General features: G+C 37.0%; 1 protein-coding gene across 1 annotated transcript in view; it reads right to left on the reverse strand.

The window, feature by feature from the left end:
- Positions 1-22,073, reverse strand: part of LOC107554853 (ciliary neurotrophic factor receptor subunit alpha-like) — a 186,033-nt gene that overhangs the window by 143,372 nt on the left and 20,588 nt on the right. The gene's annotated exons all lie outside the window — the stretch shown is intronic.

Below are 22,073 nucleotides of genomic sequence, written 5' to 3' on the forward strand. Positions count from 1 at the left end.
ATAGAAAATAAGCAAATAAATAAATATATATATATATATATATATATATATATATAGTATATATATGTATGTATCATGTTCATACACAGCTTGAGTAGTAAGATTGTGTTCAGTTTTAACTCTTTCTTCCATTTTATATTTTTGGGTAAGAATAAGATGCACTTCATCCGGTACTTAGTGTCTTTCATTCCAACATAAGAAAACATTTCTGGAATCTGAATCTGAAGTGGTATTTAGATGTATTTAAACAGTTTAATGTATCTCAGAGGGGACATGGATGCATTTAACCTGCAGTTACAGATGCATAAATAGGCCTAATGTTTTGTTTTTAACATAAAACGTTGAATACTGATATTTGAAATAATTTAAAACATGAAAAAAATAGTCTAAATGTGAAATTAAAACCGCCAGTAGGTGAGAGCAAGTGACTGTTAATGAGTGAGTCATTGAGATTCAACCGATTCATTCAAATCACTGAATCATTTATTCAACCGATTCGTTCAAAAAGCTGATTCATGCAATAAGTAAACACCATCCATTGCTCAGAGACGCTCCAGACAGTGGAGTGTGATCTTTGTTTGGAACTATTTTCGTTAGCGAAATTGAGCAAAAACAAGCAATATTATGTCTAAAATGTTTGTCACTTACTGCATTACTGAACTTGTATAAAATGATTATTAAATGGGTTCATGCTGATATCTGCAGAAAAACGGTAGGCTACTTTTTGTGTGATACAGATTAAGTTAAATATATTAAATTATATAAATATAAAAAGCACACAGAAGCATTTTTGCAGTCTACAATTTAGAATGCCTGGAATTTTGAGTTTTAATAGACTAATAAATCATGTGCTCTCCGAAAAGAAAATCCCTGGCAGAACCCTGTGCGTGCACTCTGTGTGTGATTTGGTGATTACCTAGTAACCTAGACGCTACTTGATAATGTCAGATCGCACATCATTACAACAACACTTACCATATTATCGCAGAGTTGTGTGCGCACTTGTTTGGTTTGCACGTGAGCAAAGGTGTTTTTAGGAGTCTAACTTGCAAACTCCAGACCACTGATTCGTCAAACCTGCTTTCCTGCAGTCCGTGTTCTTCTGACTTCTGACTATTTTGTAGTAAGTAAGGAATATGCTTTGGGGAAATGTATCGGAGTATAAGTATACATTTTAATTAGGAAATGTAGTGGAGTAAAAGTAAAAGTTGGCAGAAATATAAAAACTCAAGTAAAGTATAGACACTCCCAAAAAATACTTAAGTACTGTAACGAAGTATTATTACTTTGTTACAATACACCACTGCTCCTGAGGGACTGTCCCTTTGATAAATAATAAGTATTTATTTGGTTAAACACATCAGTTGAATGGTTAATTACTCCTTAGGGAAAGAAATTAACAATTCAGTTTAAAGATTCCATTTTCAGTACATTCCAATAAAAGATTATTTTAGTACTTAAGGTGGAAACACCAGATGTGTGTGTGTGCCAATTTGGATATAACGAAAAGTCAAGACTGAGTCAGGGTCAACTAATTAAGTAACGGTTCTGATTGATTCGTTGGATAAGACTGATTTGCTTCAGACAGATTAGACTGAGTCATTTATTAAAATTAATCTGCTAGTCAATCAGACTCTACTGGTCACTGCGAGACCAGATAGATCAATGCAATAGAAAGATGTCTATTCGTTGTCTCTGCATTATTTAACAACAGCCAGTCTTTCTCTCTCATCACATTCAAGTACAACTCAGTTAAAACATTTATTTTAAAAGTGGAAAAATGCAGATGTTCAAGAACCGGATAACCTGTTCTCAATTCTCAACCCTTCAAATTACTAAATGTATATATCTTAGCTGATAGTGACGATGGTACACTTCACACAAGATATACATCTACTGGGATGAAAACAACTTACAGTCCTAGCATCTCTCATCTCCTGTACTTTGCTCCGTGAGCCCATGCATCTGGACTGCCATTGTATCAACACACAGTCTTGACCATACAACAGCCATCTGGAGCTTTCGCCTAAGTCTAATTGACACGCTCATTAGGAAGTAATGTCACAGAGAACATTTTGGAAAGGAGAGCCATGGAACCAATGGCTGCGCCATGTTTGGCAGGAAACAGGCAGCCGTCCATTCATCCCCCATGCCAGAGGAATCCACAAGCAACCCATCTGGACTAAACTATTCCGCTGTGCAGCGATAGCCTTCAGATCGTTCATTCGTTTAACCACCATAATTCGCTTGCTTGTTAAAATGTATTGGGATATTTTGCGGTGCAGAGATAATGCAAAATATTCCACAACAACTGCCTGAGTTGAATTGGAAATTGGCAAGGCGCACCTGGCATGCGTGACATGGCAATCGACACATTAACCCTGAATTATGCAGTGGGATGCACAGAATATTTGCAGATATAAACAGCCACATACATGCAGCTGGCACGAATTAAGAGGAAACAACATATGCAAGGTTTCTGAGAATAAGAATTACTCTAGAATAGAACAGAGCACTAAGCCCTCACGACAAACTTTAAAGTAAGGCTGATGAAACGCACACAAGACCTTGCAAGAAAGCGAAAGTCTAAGACAACCATTTCAGATCAAATTTAGCATCTTGTGCATTGTCTGGATACACATTTTCTCCCAGATGCATTAGACTGATTGATGGCACTCTCTTCTCTGGGCTTGCTTTCCTTTGAACTTAATGGCATAAAACTACTCCATTTGTGTACAAAACAGAATAAAATCCCCTTTCATGCAGCTGTCTTGTTTTACAGTAGCTTTGAAGGTAGACTTACACCAATGCACAAAACAGACAGTATATGTGACGCATACCCTGTTTCCAATTGCAAAAGAAACTTTTCACCTACACCTTTAACATTGCCTTCAAAGGATGAAAACTTCCAACGCTCAGCATTAAGGGTAGTGTGTTGTTAGTGGCAGCTTCTTTCAACAATGTAAGCTTTGACTTTGAAATAATTCCGATCCCGAATCCAGGCTCTTAGCGCTCATAGGCGGTCGGATTCCAGATGTTTTGTTTGTGATAATGTGATTTTAATTACCGTCCCTGAAGTGTGATAGTTTAAACTGGGCGTCAGTCGACTCTGCCCCCCCCCCCCTATTTTACAGTTGAGTGGGCGAGTTGTACATCTCAGACTAAGTAGCCTGTCAGGGTGTAAGCCGATCAAGGACACCAAAACCAAATGCTGCTTTTCCCTCCAAAAATCAGTTGTCAGTCTTAATGCAAGTCGGAACAATTTCATCAGCTCTCTCAGACGGAGCTGATCGTGATGCAGTGCACTTCACCTTATCTTTGGGCTTTTTCTTGCTGTTTGATATTGAACATTTCTTCTACACAGAGGCTTGATCTGATAACTCTGATCCTTGAACCCGGTGTAGTTTGATGCGGCAGTGGACAGAAGTGAGATAAAAGAATGCCCAGTGCCTTAAACAATAAAACCTGTATCTCTGAAAGCTGTGAAACGATGACTTGTCTTTAATCTAGCCCACAAGTGTACAGTCTTCCTGTAGAATTGACTTCCAGCCTTAATTAAACACACTGAACCAGCTACTTAAATGACCACTGAAATTCTTAAGTGTTCGTCCGATAGACCCTTTTTTATCCCATGAGCAGGGCCACAGTAAGCAATTGTCTAGGACATCCAAAGCCAACAAAAGGTCCAATTGTTCCAAATTTTTCAGCTGCCCTGCCCATGAGGCCAGGTAAGTACACTGTCAGAAAAAACCCTGGCAGTACCCTCAAAAGGATAACTCCTAAAAGGTGCACATCGGTGCCTGAAAATGGCAATATGTATACTTATACTTTTGGGGTAAATAAGGTTGCTGTCCCAGTGTCAAGCTGCTTTAAACCTCAGGCTACGATTTTTGCTAATTTTTGGCTGACAGTGTAGAGAGCATCCTTTTTTAAAGACATACTGGCAGTATGCAATTTCGGATGCAGCTCTAAAAACTTCCAGGCAGGTGTGTTGAAGCAGGTTGTACACTCTGTGAGAAGGTGACCCACCAAGACTGGATGCCCCTGGTCTAACTATGTGCTTCACAGGGCTGGATCATGGTCTCTTGACACCCCTGATGGCCCTAGTGAACAGCTAATATTGTATGTGCCCAGGCGCCCTAATGGTCATCCTATATTTTATATGCCAAAAGTACCCAAAGTATATGCCCCATTTAGATGTCCTTGGTAGCTTGAGGCTCCGGGCAATAACTTGGCCCATAATGTAGTCCTATTCAACAAGTGAGATTAACAAGATAATTTTCCATGCACTCAGTAATTTTATTCAGATTCCTTCACTTATTTAATTGACATACTGTGACCTTTAACCAAACTTACTATGGTAATCTGAAGTGTCCACAGTCAGAACTTTATAATACTAGCTTTAAGTAAACAGCTTAAAATAGAGTAGCACATATTTACAGGACAAATATTCCTAAAATGTATTAAGCTTGATCTCTCACACAGGTTGGGTTCATGTCCTCATAAGCAAAGCTCTATTATATTCCCTTCCAAATATGGTTCTACTTCTGGAGGAATAATGCTGTGGATATGTCATTCCACTTTTGGCTGCCTTTGTGCTAACCTTATCCCTTGGATTTTCGCCACCATGTTTGGCCCTAACCGAGACCTTTTCCAGAAATGAATTCAGCTGAAGGGCCTGATGACCTTTTACAATAGAGCGAGCCATGAGACATTAAAACCAGGCATCTGGTGGAAAGGGTACCGCTTTCGCGCATTCTGGGTTCTTGTGATTACGCCGATATACTGCATATTACAACAACGCCAAGAAGTGACATTTCTGGTTGGATGTGATGCCAAGTCACAAAACGTGGCAAATTTAATTGAACAATGTGGAGACAAGGGTTACTTTTCAATTTCATAAGAAACTGAACATTTCCTCTACGCTTTAGTGCAAAAAAAATGTTTATTCTCAGTTGTGGAGTGCTGTAAGTAGCTTTTGTAAACTCTCAAGGACGGTCCACATTACGGATGAAGGAAAATCTCTGGCACAGTAATTAGAATTGTTCCAAAGGCCAATCATTTGAAGGGGGTGGCTGGATAAAGCATAATCATTATTGCACATTTAAACCAGCAGAGACACTTATCGGGTTTCTTATCTATCTGCTGGTTGAATTAGAATCTAAGCATATTTACCATATTAACCACTTAAGACAACATTGGGAACTAGTTTAACCCAAGGGCTGAGGGTTTGGCGGGTTAGCATATATGCTAACTTTTCCTTGCCGATAGATGCCATAAGTACACCATTCTTGAGGATAAAAGCATCATTCTTTTTACACCCTTGGAACTTTGGATTTACAATGTTAATAACTGTAGAAACATATAACCACACTATCTAAAAAGGGTCCAATAATAGCCATTCTAAAGTACCGGTGTAAATCGCAAATATTTAATTACATTATAGTAGATGTTTTGCCAATGATCAATTTTATTTGGGGAGCTCTTGAAAGTGCAAAATGGACATCAGTATTTCTTCAATTTGTTCGTAATTCACCTGTGAGTGATTTGCCCATGAGCAAAGATGGCAGCAAGCAGGTTGCGTACTTCCGGTGGGTCCAGAGTAGCTGTCATCGAGATGAATGGGAATGGTAATGGATGGCTTTCTCCAGGTATAATAACCTCCTTGGTTTAACCCTGTTCCTATTATCAACTCCCCACTTTTAATTCATGCCAACCCTAATGCAAATGCGATGTAAAGGAACTGCTGATGTACAAAGTGGATTGCTAAACTGCACAGCATTTTTCACGAGCCAGCTCGGTCTCGATTTGAAGGAGCTGTCGTCCCCTATCTGGTTGACGGACGTGTGTGTCAGACTTATTTACTGGTTGGCGTGTGGAGCTATCCTAACGGCTGATGCTGTTGAGCCGAGGCAGGCGTCCAGCATCTGCGGACCGCACGGTAGGAGGGATATCTTAATCATGTAGGCACAAAATCGAAATCAAGGCTCAAACTGAGAGGGTCATTACATTAGGATTACTTTACTTTATGTTGCGGCATACTGTAGTTTGTTGTGCTCTTTTTGGGTGCAAACAACATTAGTAGGATGTCTTAACAATCGAAATAAGCAATTGGTACTTTACCTCTTCATGTCAAATGACAACTGGCAGAATGACTGATGTGTTCTTTTCCCCAAAGATATCTCAGGGTTATCCTGTTTAAATTATGACAAAAATACATGGCTCTGTTTTCCTTTGTAAACACTTGTATCACAGACTCAAAAGCTGATTGCAATGCAACACCAACTCTTTCTTACACCTTCTCCCACACAGACTCATCTACACAACAGATCCTTTACACTGCTTTGGAATCGATTATTGATAGTGTTGGTTGTGTTTTATTTGTCAGCAAGGCTTTTCCTCCTCAGCAGGAGGAGAGGGGGAGCGATAAGAGGGTTTGGGAGGGGAGGCGGCCACTCAGAAGAGGAAATAGATCCATTGAGCTGGTCAGAGTTTGCTGGATTTGGAAGTTCTGGAGGTGGAGGCGCAGTCATGACTGGAACAAGCAGAGCGGCGAAGGGAGACGGTGGTCATGATGAGGTTTACAGAAAGAGATGGAGAGACACTTGGGATAGAGAGATAAATGGGTAATGACTTTAGGGTAGTGTGCTAACACCTCAGAGCTGGGTTAAAAAAGAAGATTTTTGTGTTGTGTGCCCCAAAAACTAATAGATAATGTTTAAGTAGCTGTAATCAGTTTGAGATTGTATGAAGAATTATGTTATCCACAATGATTCATTATGTAATACACTTAACAATCCTGAAACTTATGTCTCGTTTCTGTCTTGAAACGAGTGTCTGTCTTTCTTGAAAGATATATATATTTTTTAATACCTTATGTACAGAGAATTTAGTTTCCCCTACTTTCTTATTTTTACCAATATCTGCTCCATAAAATGGACATTCTATGCATAAAATCGTTTTTTATTTATTTATTTATTTTTGTTTGTTTGTTTGTTTAAGGGTATCTATACAAAATAATAATAATATAATAAATAAATAAAACTTTATATATACACACTACTGAAGTTTGGGGTCTGCAAGTTTTTTTTATTTTTAATTCCTTTAATTCAGCAAGGTTGCATTAAAATGATCAAAGGTGACAGTAATTGACTATTAAATTGTAAACAATAAACACATATAATAAACAAAAATATATTTGAAATAAATGCTATTCTTTTGATCTTCCCATTTATGAAGGAATCCAGATTCCATCAAATCAATCAACCAATCAATCAATCAATCAATCAATCACAGTCTCCACAAAAACATTAAAAATGTTATCAACAAAAATTTTTTGAACATGAGTATACGTTGATAAAAATAAAATAAAATATAAAATAAAATAAAATAAATACACAAAACAGCCCCTTAAATGGCTGTCAGATACTTGTCAGTACCTACACCATCTACCAGCCAGGGCTAACTGACCCATGCTAATCTCTAGCATAAGGTCATAAAGATGATTTACTTTTTTAATTGAAAGGTGTTCCCTACAGTCGCTCAAAAAGTCTCCAGCTCATGTCTAGTTATCATGCTAATGTTACTCTCTGCTTCACAGGCAAACACACACAGTCATGTACATGCATACACATACTCAGATTCCTAGCACACACACAAACAGCCGTCCTAACGACCATCTACATCACGCGTGTTCATATTTGCTGCAGAGTTCACAGACAGCCTCTCAAGTTTAATGATGCGTAGCAACAGGATCGAGAGAGGATGAGGAGGGTCACGGCACTAATGTCCGGACACATCGCCAGAGGATCAGAGACTTCCAGACAAAGGACATCAGAGAAAGCCTCTCTCTCCACAAGCACATTTCTAACCTCTTATATCCTCAAAGAAACCCATTCACAACTATTTCTGCTGCGATTCCAGTTCTCTAAATAGAAGACATTTTAGACAGATATGATGGATACAACCAAATTGCTGATGGCAACCTATAAATTGTCTCCTCAAATGCATTGTCTTCCAAATCCCTTAGAGATTTGTCCTTTGCTGTCAGAGAAGTCTCAGATATCACATGATGTGGTTTCCTGCAGTACAGCACATACATTTTCATAAGGCAAAGATTAATTGAATGTACTGAAATAATTGAATGATTGCAAATCACCTCTAACCACATGACTGAAATGGTCAAATCCATCAGTATTCAACTATCCCTGCCCACTGGCTTGTCAGCGTAACCTGATTTTTGGATATTTATGCAACAAACACAAGATTATTTCCCGTAACTCTTCATGTTCAGTCATGGGAAATGCCATATTTTTGTATTATCTTTAATATGCGGCTTTTATGGCTCCTAATATTATTGAAGGCCTTTCTAGAATTTGTCTAATTTCGTAATGTTCAGCATGATTACCTAAATACAATCAGAACATGTAAAAATTGAGCGATGACCAAAGCTATTGCACATTCACAATGCATCTTACTGCTTTGTGTTTCCCAAAGAGAAAGTTATTTCAGCGGAGAGAATGGCAAGTTATACTTGACGGGATAACAGTGCTTCATCTCACTCTGTTGTTACATCTGATGGATCCACACTCCTATGACTACTTATTTCATAGAACATATCAGTACATTTTCAGATTTCCCTGAGTGCTCATATATGCATAATGAAATTGCATGTAGATGAGTGCTGTCAAGCTGTAAAAATGTCAAAGAAGTATAGAAATGTAGTCTGAACAATGTATACTGCACTTCTGTGTACTAAATAGGAAGTATGTCATACTGTACATCTTCGGAACGACTTGAGGGTCAGTTAAGGATGACAGTATGGTAATTTTTCAGGTGAACTACTCCTTTTAACTGCCTTTTTTATGGGGTGGGGTGGAAGGGGTTCACTAACTTGCCTACTATTAATTGCATTTTAATAATTTGCCACTAATTTACCTTTAACTCTTCCCCTTTTTTGGTAAAATGTAAATGTTTTCCTCACATCAATACTGACTATAAAATGATAGTAAATACTTTTAATTACTAATAGCAGTGCTTATTTCTATGAAAGCAAGGGATTGTGGGTATACCACAGGTCATGGTGGCACCAAACATCAGAAATAGTGGAGTGACACACACACACACACATACACAGAGAGAGAGAGAGAGAGAGAGAGAGAGAGAGAGAGAGAGAGAGAGAGAGAGCGCATATTCCAAAGGAAAACAAATAGTGGAGTGAGACTCCAGCCCTTAGGGAGCAGCACTTAAGTAATTAATGTTTGAAATTGCTCAAGTTCAGCATGGAGACTCCCAAGAGAGCCAGTATCAGTCACGCACACACACACACACACACACACACACGCAAACCACACAGAAAAAAAGGTGAGAAAAGAGGAGACCAGTTCTATTCATCATACGATATCTGCTAGATTTGCATTATCCACTTGTTTTCTTGCAGTACACTTTAAGACAATCAAATTGTGATCAATACACTGATAAAATGTATCTAACGTGAAGTTTCTTTGTTGTTGTTTCTAATTAATAACTTTTTTTGTAACATGTTTATTATTAATTTTAACAGACAATATTATGTAATAGGTTGTTTGTTATTGTGTATACAAATAGAAATGTCAGAAAAAATTGTATTCACATCTCTATTGATTTATATTTTAATATATAGATTCATATTTGAGTTAGTGACTATTTTAGGATTGTATATTGTTTATTAATGCTTTATTAATGAGTAATTATACAGTTATTACCTATACAAAAATAACCTTTTTACTATTATTGATCATGCTAAACAGTTAAACTAAATGTATCTAATTTTATAAAGAATTCACCTCAAAATTTGGAAGTGACTAAATTTTACTAGTTACTACTCTGAAAAGACAAGTTTTCTTTAGCAGGTCTCATGAACACTTCCCTTAATCTGGTCAGACAAATAAATATCCTTGTCCAAACTTGGCCAGGCTTCTCAAATGAACACTCAAAATTACACACAGCAAGAAAAACGGGATCATCCATTTATTTTTGTCATTTAATTGGTTCTTGTTACAGGTTTAATGAGCACTCTAAACTCTTGTCTTTATCATCAAGAGCTTTAGTGAAACACCTGGCTGTAGTCTTTGAACCCTCTCAAATGAGACTGAATAAGTTTTCTTTAGCAGGTCTCATGAACACTTCCCTTAATCTGGTCAGACAAATAAATATCCTTGTCCAAACTTGGCCAGGCTTCTCAAATGAACACTCAAAATTACACACAGCAAGAAAAAACGGGATCATCCATTTATTTTTGTCATTTAATTGGTTCTTGTTACAGGTTTAATGAGCACTCTAAACTCTTGTCTTTATCATCAAGAGCTTTAGTGAAACACCTGGCTGTAGTCTTTGAACCCTCTCAAATGAGACTGAAGGGACTCTTCAAACTGTCAGCAGTAATGCCACGCGCCTTACTGTTCCTAAACCTTGCCGTAATGGATTACATTCACATTTTCAGCTTAAGCATGGCCACTAAACTAGATGCAGCCTTCAGCCAGACGTGCTACTCTTTTCTCACTGTCCCTTCTCTTAAAGATAAATTGAGATGGAACGTCCATCGGCACAACGTCAGTTTAGGATGCCAGCTCATTTTTCAGTGGAACTGAGAATCAGACAATGACTTTTAAGAGCGCAGATAAATACAGTCCCTTAGGACAACACAGACAATTACTGTACTGAGGGAACAAAGGACGGCAGTGAGGCAGTTCTAAGCAGATCTGCTCTCATCAGTCTCAAAAGGATGAGTGTTATTATTAAATAAGACTTTATCTATTTGTTTTCATTAATGCTATTTAAAAAATGCAAATGAGCAGCCTTTTATTCCTAACGTGAATACCCTTACACAACAGCTTGATTATGTTGTGGCCTAGCAGCTACAATACATGAGCTGTGGTGTTTTTGTGGGTGTCACAAGGTCAAATCCAGTGACTTATTTCCTGCCATCTTGCTGCTATCTGCTTCAAGAAAGTGGCAAAAAAGGACATGGAATATTAAATAACTAGATCTAGCAAATGAGGCTAGTGCAGGGGTCTCCAACCCTTCTCCTGGAGAGCAACTGACCTGCAGACTTTGCTTAGCTGGTTCAGGTGTATTTGATTGAGGTTGGAGCTGAAGTCTGCAGAATGGTAGCTCTCCAGAAGCTGGGTTGAAGACCCCCATGATAGAGGCTACAGTCTTTAGAGTCCTTGTTAGCACGCCCGCCTTTCATGCTTGTTGACGCTGATTCAAGTCCCTCTTGGAGTGGAGTAGGACCAGTTAAATTGGTGCTGGGATCTAGTTGAAAGTGAGGTTTAGTGAGGTGAGTATAACAGAGGCCAGCTACTAAGGGCTGTGCTGGTAAACCTTACTTACCTGACTTTAAGAGGCACACTAGAGGCTGCAGTCTTTAAAGTACTTGTTAGCATGCCTGCCTCCTATGCCAGTTGATGCTGGTTGGAATCCCACTCAGAACCATGCAAATAGGACTAGTTACATTGGTGCCATGACCCGGATGGTAGTGAGGCTTAGGGATTGAGTGTAAAGGAGGCCACCTAGTAAGACCATACTTCCCTGGCTTCAAGTGACACACCAGCAACTGCATTCATTTGAGTTATTTTTAGCCACCTGTCCCCTATCCCAGTTGATGCTAGGAACAGTGAATTCTCAGTTGAATCCCACTTGGAACAGTACGAGAAAGACTAGTTAAATTGGTTCCGTGACCCGGCTGGGAGTAAGGTTTTAGGGGATGAGTGTAATGGAGGCCAGGTAGTAAGAACTGTGCTGGTAAACTTCAACTTTCTTGCCTCAATAAGCACACTAGAGGCTGCATTCATTTTAATTCTCACTAGCTACCTGTCTCCTATCCCAGTTGATGCTAGTTTGAATCCCACTTGGAACAGCTCGAGAAGGACCAGTTAAATTGGTGCCGTGACCCAGGTGGAAGTAAACTTTAGGGAGGTGAGTATAACAGAGGGCCAACAAGATAGAGCTGTACAGGTAAACCTCACTTCACTGACTTTAATTGGTGCACTAGTCTTTAGAGTCTGTGTTTATATACCTGCCTCCTATGCCGGTTGAAACTTGTTCCAATCCCATTCAAAATGGTGTAGTATCAGGTAATTTGTGATTCAGATCGGAATAAGGTTTAGGGAGGTGAGTTACGAAGTGATGTGCCAGTAAACCTCACTTACTGTATCTGACCCCAAAGAGCACACTAGTGCCTAATGCTAAAGGCTGAGGCCTTTAGAGTGCTTGTTAGCGTGCCTGCCTCCTATGTCAGTTGACACGGATCCCACTCTGAGCCGTGAATGTAGGACCTTACCTTTTCAAAGTCACTGTCACAATACTAGAGTGTTGTGGGAGGTTTCCAGAACACTGCAATGGTCCTATGGGTGTTTTTCAGCATGTTGCAATGCCGATGCAAAGGTGTTTGGATGGTTGCTACCTTAAGTGGTTGTGTACTGGCAATATTCAAAAGTCAAAAGAGTTCAGTCCACCTCCAAATGTTTGATTTATTTCTAAGCACCTGTCCCACCTTAAATGAGACTTTCTTTTGCTAGTTTCATCATCCGCCAACAAAAAATCATACATTTATTTTTGACAAGTGGTGTGGTTTGAGGTATAATATCATATCTGGAACACAAACATTGCAACAATTTTCATTTCTTATGGCTGGAGTTTTGTTCAAATACCTACTCTAAGTACGAGTGAAAGAAAGTGATGTTTGCCTCAGCGAGCACCGCTAAAACTGCTAGACTATATAATCTCAACTACATATCCACTGAAAGATGACAAGATTAAACCTGCTAGACAATCATCGGCACCTCCATTCGAATTTCATTGCGTCTTCCGTAGACGACATGACATGTTGCGCGAACGTTGTTTTGCAATTTTTCCAGCACTTGTGGCTGTAAATCACAGCATCTGAAAAGGGAGGCTTCAGTTTTTCTCCAGCTGTTCTCATGTAGGAAGGTGTCAGAGCTCACACATGGCAAGAATCAAACGAAATGGAGACAGAGCGAGAGAAAGAATGAGAGTGAAAGAGAGAGAGAAATTGGAGAAAGCAAATCACTCGAGGGGTCCAGCAGACATCAGTGAGTCCAGCTCAAACGCTCAGAGTAAATGACTTCCTTGTGCTCTCTCCTCTATGGTATGCATTTTTTAAAAATAATGCGTAGGATCACGTTGCCGCTGCTCATGGTGTTTGTGATGTTCCGTGCTGGGCGAAAGGAAGAGAGCAGAGGCTAGCCGTCCTCCAAGGAAAATATGGAGAGGAGGTGATTGCTTGGCATTTCCTTTACAATCAGCTTTTCTTTCATAGAGAGAAAAAGAATGCGCAAAGGATGCATGTTCATAAAGTGAGTGGTCAATAAGCTGGTTCTACTACATGTTTCCATATTTACATCACTCACTGCATTTTCAGTACATTAAATAACTAAATATTTATTTTATTTTATAGAATGCAATTTAACTAATAAAGTCTACTCTATGTTTCCCAATACTTTCAGGGATTAATACAGGACCAACAAAACCATGTAGAACTTACATACAATGTGCAAATAAACTTTAGGTAGCTTTAAACCCTTTTCAGTCCATGAATTGATATTTCCTTTTCACCCCCAAGGGGAAATAAAATGACTGTAGTCTAGACCTGTGGACAGAGGGGACGTTTCTGATCAATAAATGTGAAGCGTTTCAAATCCCCCACAGCCAGAGGACACGTGGCTGCTGAGACTCCACTGGATATCATTATAGCAAGACACAGAGGTTGAGACAGACCAAGACCAGTGACGTCAGCAAGAGATGGATTTGTATTGCCAAATTACAGTTCTGAGGTGTTTCATTTTGGTATTGTTATTGGAAGCGGTGCACAGTCATTTTTGTACTGATATTAGCTAGTAAATTTACTCAAAATATGTAGTGTATTTACATTAAATATGTATTTAAAGTAAATAAATATGTATATGATAAATTAGAATTACAACTAACAATAATTTATTTTTGTTTTAATCTAAAAAATTTATTTTTAGATTTATATATATATATTATTATTATCTAAATATATATTTATTTGAAAGACATATTTGGAAATACACCTGTCATCAATGTTGTATTAAAAAATACGACATATTTATGTATAACTGTTGTTGTTAATATTGCTTAATTTATTTGAAATGTTTAAATATATTTTAAATATATACTTAGAATTACAGCTGTCATCAATGCTGTTTTTAGCATAAAATCAGCAAAATATTAAAACCTAAATTAAAACAAATGAATTCATAAATTGTTTGGACAATATGTAATTATTATTATTATTGGTAACAATTGTAATTTATGGAGAACTGTAATTTATGTCTTTAAAAGCAATATACTTGTTTACTGTAATGGTCATTATAAATTATTATAAATGTATACATTTAGTTACTAAATGCAATACAAGTATCTCATTACATCTTCAACTCTAATAATAATACTAATACTAATACTACTAATAATAATAAAAATCCACAGTTTTCCCCTTGAACAGTTTTCGAGTTTAGTGGATACTTAGCATTTATTTACATTGCAAAAAAGTAAACTGTTTTTATTTAAATATTATATGTCTGTCATATAAATGGTATAGGCAGCTGGATGACATGCAGAGAGAGGATGGTTCCAGCCAGGCGCGCTAGTCATGTAATTATTAACATTATGGAAGATCTGGTGAAGCACTGGGGATCCTTCAGGATGTCCCTTGGGAATTGGCAGCATCCGTTATCAAGGGAATGGAATCATTGTGTAAAGGAGTAGACTGATATAATGGAAATGGTAGTGAGTGCTTTTCCTCTCTCTCTCTCTCTCTCTCTCTCTCTCGCTCCATATCTGGTGTCTGGTTCTATTTCTCATCTGAGCAGCAGACCTACTGACGTCGGCCGTATTGATCGCAGAGTGCTGGTGACAAAATAAAGAACCCTTAGGGTTGGGGGTAAAAAAAAAAAAAAAAAAATCCAATTCAGTCTCTTTTAGTTGCTATACGTCTATGTAAAGTACCCATTGTGGAAGTTCTCTGACACACTGTCCAGCTATTCCTGCCACATTATTTTCACCAACTGTCTGTAATAAAAAAGATTTTATGTGTGTGAACTGATTGCTATTGATTTTATTTGTTGTATACACAACCAGTCAAAAGTTTGGAATAATAAAGATTTAAAGATTTTTTTGAAAGAAGTCTGTTAGGCTCACCAAGGCTGAAATGAAAAAAAAAAAAAAAACACTTTTCTCTCTCTCCTCCACCTTGACAAGTCACGAGGGCTCAGGACACAACAGCACCATCCCGCTGGTTTTAATTGCAGTCAATTAAAAAAACTTTCCAAGCGTGAAATACGAAGCCTGACACAGGACGTTCTGAAGCAGGACGAGGTGACGAGTCACGCAGCTTTGATTAAAATCAATATCAAGCTCCAGCAGGAGCGTGCTCACAAACAGACCTGACCTTGCGCCTGTAATATTAACTGACAAAAGAATAAGCGCAGGATCGTTGGGATAGATGGACAAAGAGAGGGGGGCAGACGCAGGAAGGAAACGAGAAAGACAAAGCGCCTCCTTGACACCCTAACCAATGCCTCCGAATGCCGCTTTATTATTGAAATTCTCATCGCGTTGATATTCGTCTCCAGTTCTCCGTCCCACCGCGGTCCGTCCCTGACAGCTCAGTAATCAGAGTTTAAAGATTGTTACCATTTTCCTTGATGATTCTCAATGTGACCGCTGTTAGCATTAATACAGGTCGCGGAATAATAAACAGCCTGTCAGCACAAATAGACTGGCATGTCTGACTAGCGTTTGGTTATTCAGTTTATCTGCCGTGAACCAGCTTTGCCTGAAGGATAGAGGTTATGTGTTACCTGTTATTTAAATGGGCACGGCTGTGCCTGCAACAGAAAAATCACAGCCGCCCACCTGGCCGAAGAAACATCTAATATTGCTGCAAAGCCAAAACTCATTAGTGCAACATAAAAAAAGTTTTTAATCACAATGGAGCATATACTTATTATGACTGGTTCTTGTAAAATGGGTTAACAGCACGGGTCTCAAGATGCTCAAACATGATGCCAAATAGGACGTGTAGCTGTAATATGGTAAACAAGAAATTTTTTCAACCAAAAATAGGATATATATGTTTTAATAGGTATGTTTCAACTAGTGCTTGTTTAAATGCTATTATGTAGTTTACATGTGTATTTACACATTGAAAATGATAATGCATAGAGTAATGAAATTTGAAACCCTGTAATTTATAGCAAAGCACTGATATAAGAGAAGACCGCTGTGATTGAACTATCAAATCAAGTAATAATAATAATAATAATAATAATAATAATAGGTCAAATTACTCTAAATATTTTTTTTACTTGAAAGATGTATTTATATTTAGAATTTTCATTAATGTTATCTTTGTTTTTGTTTTGTTTTTTGTTTGTTTGTTTACTATAATGATTATTTTATTATCTTCATGATTTAACAAAAAAAAAAAACGTAACATTAATTTCAAATGATTTATATATTTGAGATATACTGTATATTTAGGGGGAAAAAAATCACAAAATATTAAAATCAAACATTGTACTGTTTAAATATTGCATTGTCATAATAAATATTATTCTATTACTGAATGTGTTATTAACATTCTCATTGCATCTTTACAAATAAAATAAAATAAAAATTAAATTAAACATTAAATTAATAAAAAATAAAACCATTAATTGTGGTGAAGCTTTGAGATTCTAAGCTGGTTTATTGCTTCTATTAAATACCTGCAGCAGCAAAATGAGACAACAACAACAACAAAAGACAGCAGTTGGTAATTTATAGTTGCATATTTCACGAGTTCGCACTAACATATAATGTGATTAAGCAATTAGTAGCATATTTGGCGTGCTGTCCAGAGGGAGGGCTCAGAGCTCGGGTTAAAGCCCGAACCCAAAGACCCCCCCATCCCAAGAATGGGATGAAATTAGATTAGTAGTGAGATGTTGGGGTGGAGACGGGATGCTGGAAAACTTTCGTGGAACTGTAGTAAGTTGGCTGTATATACACACACACATATGTGCTTGTTAAGGTGATTAGCTGACGAGCTCCACCTGGGCCAGACTGATTGATTATCTGATCGTGCTCCTCCCAAACCTTGTTAATAAAACATCATATAGTTAATTATCTTGACTGTAGGCTATTTATGCTTGTACAGTACATATATAACAACCCGCAAATGTGCAGACAGTTTATCAGCATTTTACAAGACCACAAACAACACTGCTCATCCAATCAGAACTTCCTTTTTCTATAGTCTGACCTATCCATTAAGAAAACATATATTTTCATGAATATAGACCTTGCAGCCAGAATTTTCCATCCTAATCTGCTCAGCCTAAAACTCTTTTAAGCTTGAATCTCAGATGCACTTTTCCTATGACTGATGCATGTAAGTGCTTAATAGATCAGATATCATACAATGACATTTTCTGCTTATCGCACGAGCTCTGATGTGGCATGAGGGATTCTTACCCCACTAAAAAGAGCCCAAGAGACGGCCGTGGCCTTGAGAAGATTAGTGAGCACTTTTAAATGTGAGACCGGGACAGTGCATTATCAATGACAGTGCATTACTGTAGCACGGTCGTGTACAACAACAGACTTACAACTTTTAGCATACTGCAGAGCAGATGGTCCGAAAGACTACTCAAACGGTCAACGCAGCATGACCGCACAAGACTGATGATTATGTTTAAATAAATCCAACCATATTTGCATTATTTCCAGGAGGTATATTTAGCTCTTTATTTATGTGTGATGGACTGCAGTGCGCATAAGATCTATCTTTGTAACAGAGACTCAATATTCATAACTATACACACCACACTGAACATTTCTCATTACACATGTTCATACATTCTTAATGCATATCCTAAACTCTACTCTATATTCAAACTGTGAGTATTAATAGTAGGTTTTTATTCAGTAATTGATTTTATTCATGTTTTTTAATAAATGTTTATTATTAATTTATTATATGTTTTTCCACATTGACCTTCTAAAATGTCTCATTGCACTCACTTCATTCTTTTGTTTTGTTTATTTATTTTATGTTTTGTTGATTTTATTTATTTTTTATTCATTTTTCCCACTTTCGCCTTCTAAAGTCAAAAATAACCCTGATATTATATTTGTTTTATTTATTTTTATTACAATTTATTTATTTGATCTATTTTTGTTTCTCTTTCTTTCTTTCTTTATTCAGCACTGACAAGGACAAAAATATGTAGATTGTGAGGTTTTATTCAATAATTTATTTTATTCACAATTTTGTATTTGTAAATATTTATTATTAATTAATTAATATTTATTTCCCTCATTGTATTATTATTATTATTTTTTTTATTGTTACTTTTCCACTTTGACCTTCTAAAGTCAAAAATAAGCCTGATATATTATTTTTTTATTGCATTTTATATCTATCTATCTATCTATCTATCTATCTATCTATCTATCCTTCCGTCCATCTGTAATTTATTTGTAATTTGTTTATTCATTTTGTCTTTCCCTCCACGTTGACATCTTCAGTAAAAATTTTGTTTTATTTTATGTTATTTTATTTTATTTTATTTTATTTTGTTTTATTTTATTTTATTTTTATTATTAATTAATTAATATTTATTTCCCTCATTGTATTATTATTATTATTTTTTTTATTGTTACTTTTCCACTTTGACCTTCTAAAGTCAAAAATAAGCCTGATATATTATTTTTTTATTGCATTTTATATCTATCTATCTATCTATCTATCTATCTATCTATCTATCTATCTATCTATCTATCTATCTATCTATCTATCTATCTATCTATCTATCTATCTATCCTTCCGTCCATCTGTAATTTATTTGTAATGTGTTTATTCATTTTGTCTTTCCCTCCACGTTGACATCTTCAGTAAAAATTTTGTTTTATTTTATGTTATTTTATTTTATTTTGTTTTATTTTATTTTATTTAAACAAACAAACAAACAAACCTGGCTTTATTAGTTTAATGTCACATTATTGTTTATTTTCTTTTTTTAATTTATGTTTTTTGTTGTTGTTTTATTACTTATTTTTATTATATTTTATTTATTTACTTAGGATAGGGAATAGGGATAGGTATGTGCTGAAATGGGTGATGTAAAGTAGAAACCTGGATACAATCAAACAAAACAAACAAACCTGGCTTTATTAGTTTAATGTCACATTATTGTTTATTTTCTTTTTTTAGTTTATGTTTTTTGTTGTTGTTTTATTACTTATTTTTATTATATTTTATTTATTTACTTAGGATAGGGAATAGGGATAGGTATGTGCTGAAATGGGTGATGTAAAGTAGAAACCTGGATACAATCAAACAAGCTTTGATTATCCGAGGTGCAACACAGCATCTGAACAGTGTATCAGACACAATACCAGACCTCTTCCTCTGATACTCCCGTCCCCCAACACGACTGGCAACTACAAAGACCCCCGGCGAACTTTGCCATGGCATTCTGGACAATTAGTCACGGCGGCGGGGAAAGTGCCTTAACTGAGTTTTGCTAAAGCGAGCGAGACAAGAGCGGGAGGATGGATTACACCATGTATCAGCGCTCGGGACAGAAGGGCTATCTGGCCAGGGATGTTGTACATTACATGCTAAAACCGTAAACCAACAGAGCCAGATGGAGTCAAAGAAATGAATCACGCAGGCAGTAAAAACAGTCCGTCAGACGTTCCCAGCTAACACAACTAGCCATTTTCTCATCACAGTGTTTGAATATTCAAATGATACAATGCAACATTTGAATATTCAACCACTGATGTCACAAATGATCTATTGACTTTCATTATAACAACCCTGCTGAAATAAAATAGCTTAAGATAGTCTAAAAAGTAACTAAAAGGTGGTTAACAAGTCCTAACTCGTCTCCCAGAATGGTCAAGCTGGCTCTGGTTTAACTGGTCAACCAGCTGATCTCCCAGCCTAAAAATTATCCATCACACTCTCATGGCAATTCATAACAATTTCACGTTTTGGCAAATTGGTGGGTAATTCACATGAATTTGTACAATCTGATTTGTACCTTCATGCTTATTTTTCTTCTAAAAGCATACATTTCTGTACAATGTTATTTGTATGGAAACATATGAATTTTGGTGCGACTAGAGGTGTGTTTCCCATACAACAATGTAACTCATTGCTGAAATACCATAGTGCGATACATTGTTGGAGAAATTAACTAGCTAGTCAGACCGTTTCGCAAAACTGTATTTCTGTAATGACACCTCTTGGCAAGTTTAGCATTTACATGACAATGTTAATATGTTTGGTTTTGGCAGAATAGTCCTGCTACGATGCTGCCCCATATATAACATACATGACATATCGCAGATTTATACAGGTGGAGCTGGGGGAGGAGGAGGGTTTCGAAAAAGTGCAGCAACTGCTAGAGCAAGCAATGACCAAGTATTTTTAATTTTGAGCAGTAAGCTCATTGGCTGGCGATGTGAAAAGTAACCAGCTACTCCATGTGAACAATGTTGTGATTCTATCAGATTGAGTTAAACCTATATGTCAGAGCTTCATGACTGAACTTTGTATTAACATGTTCGCAACTCTAACATTTGAAACATGTTGGTTCAACAATATAAGACTATCATTAAGGATGTCGCAACTAATGTCAGATAATTATAGTTAATTTACACAAAACAACAGAACAGACATTTGTTATTATTATTATTATTTTTGTATTACGTTAACATGCAATATGTAACTAGTGTACACTTTACTCCCGTAGGCTATATATGCATCTGATAATACCATTTTGTTTTATTCTATGTTTGACTATGGGCTCCCTAACACGCTTACACACTTGCACAGTTGCACATTTTTCAAAAACGGTGCTTTATTGACACACTAAAACATATCGAAGGAAACTTTGTACATATTTTACGAGGTGGCTAAATTGTACGAATTCAACTGACCTCACTCGTGCAATTTTGTACGTTTTCTGTGAGAGGTAGGTTTAGTGGAGGGGTTAGGCCATGACTCGTACAAGCCAGGTCGTACAAATTTGTACGTTTTGAGAAAAATTGTGGCGAATTTGTATGAATGACCACCCCTAACCCCGCCCCTAAACCTACCTCTCACAGAAAACATAAACATTTGTATGGATTAGCCACCTTGTAAAATGCGTACGAATTGGTCGCAAGATGGTAGTGGCTAGTTTAAGTTGTTTTTTCTGCAGAGTAACCACTTTCTGCTGGTTTAAGATGTTCAATCATCAAAATAATCTCACAAGCTACGACTGTGAATCCGACACAACCATCTCAAAAATGTGTACAAATGACACCAAGCCTTACCCATCCCAGAAAAACACACGTTTAGTGTCTGCTACATGCGGTCTGCTCTGGTTACAAAGCGAGCGCACAGAGCAGCTCTCATGGCAGCCGGCCGTCACTGTCATTCCTCTCATTTCAGGAAACGCAATACTCTGTTTAAGTGCTATCATCACTTGCCAAGGCAACAGACATAGAAACACAGCCAAACAAATGTGAGCATGACATCACGTGATGTTGGCTTGTAGACAACCATGTAACGACAATCTTCCTTTCACCACCAGCTGCAAATATCAACACTGTCTGGTGGTCCGTGAGCGAAACGACCCGGCAGAGTTCGGTTTATGTTAATGCCATCATATTTTGAGAACATGTTTTGGAAATATGTTGGCATACTTATGTTTCAGAAGACATAACAAGGTCTAAGATTTTGTCTTACCTAGCAACTAGTGCTGGGTGGTATGACTAAAACCTTACTACTGACCTTTACATACTATATATTACAATTTAAAATAACTGTTTTAAAATGTAATTTATTCCTGTGAAGCAGAGCTGAATGTTCAGCCTCATTACTTCAGTCTTCAGTGATCCTTCAACTAATTATTCTAACATGCTAATTTGCTGCTCAAGAAACATTCCTTATGTTGAAATATATTTTGTGGAAACCATGATCCACTTTGATTCAGTATCTCTCG

Source organism: Sinocyclocheilus grahami, unplaced genomic scaffold (genome assembly GCF_001515645.1).
Source record: "Sinocyclocheilus grahami isolate Dianchi unplaced genomic scaffold, SAMN03320097.WGS_v1.1 scaffold516.1, whole genome shotgun sequence".
Classification (NCBI taxonomy): Eukaryota; Metazoa; Chordata; class Actinopteri; order Cypriniformes; family Cyprinidae; genus Sinocyclocheilus; species Sinocyclocheilus grahami.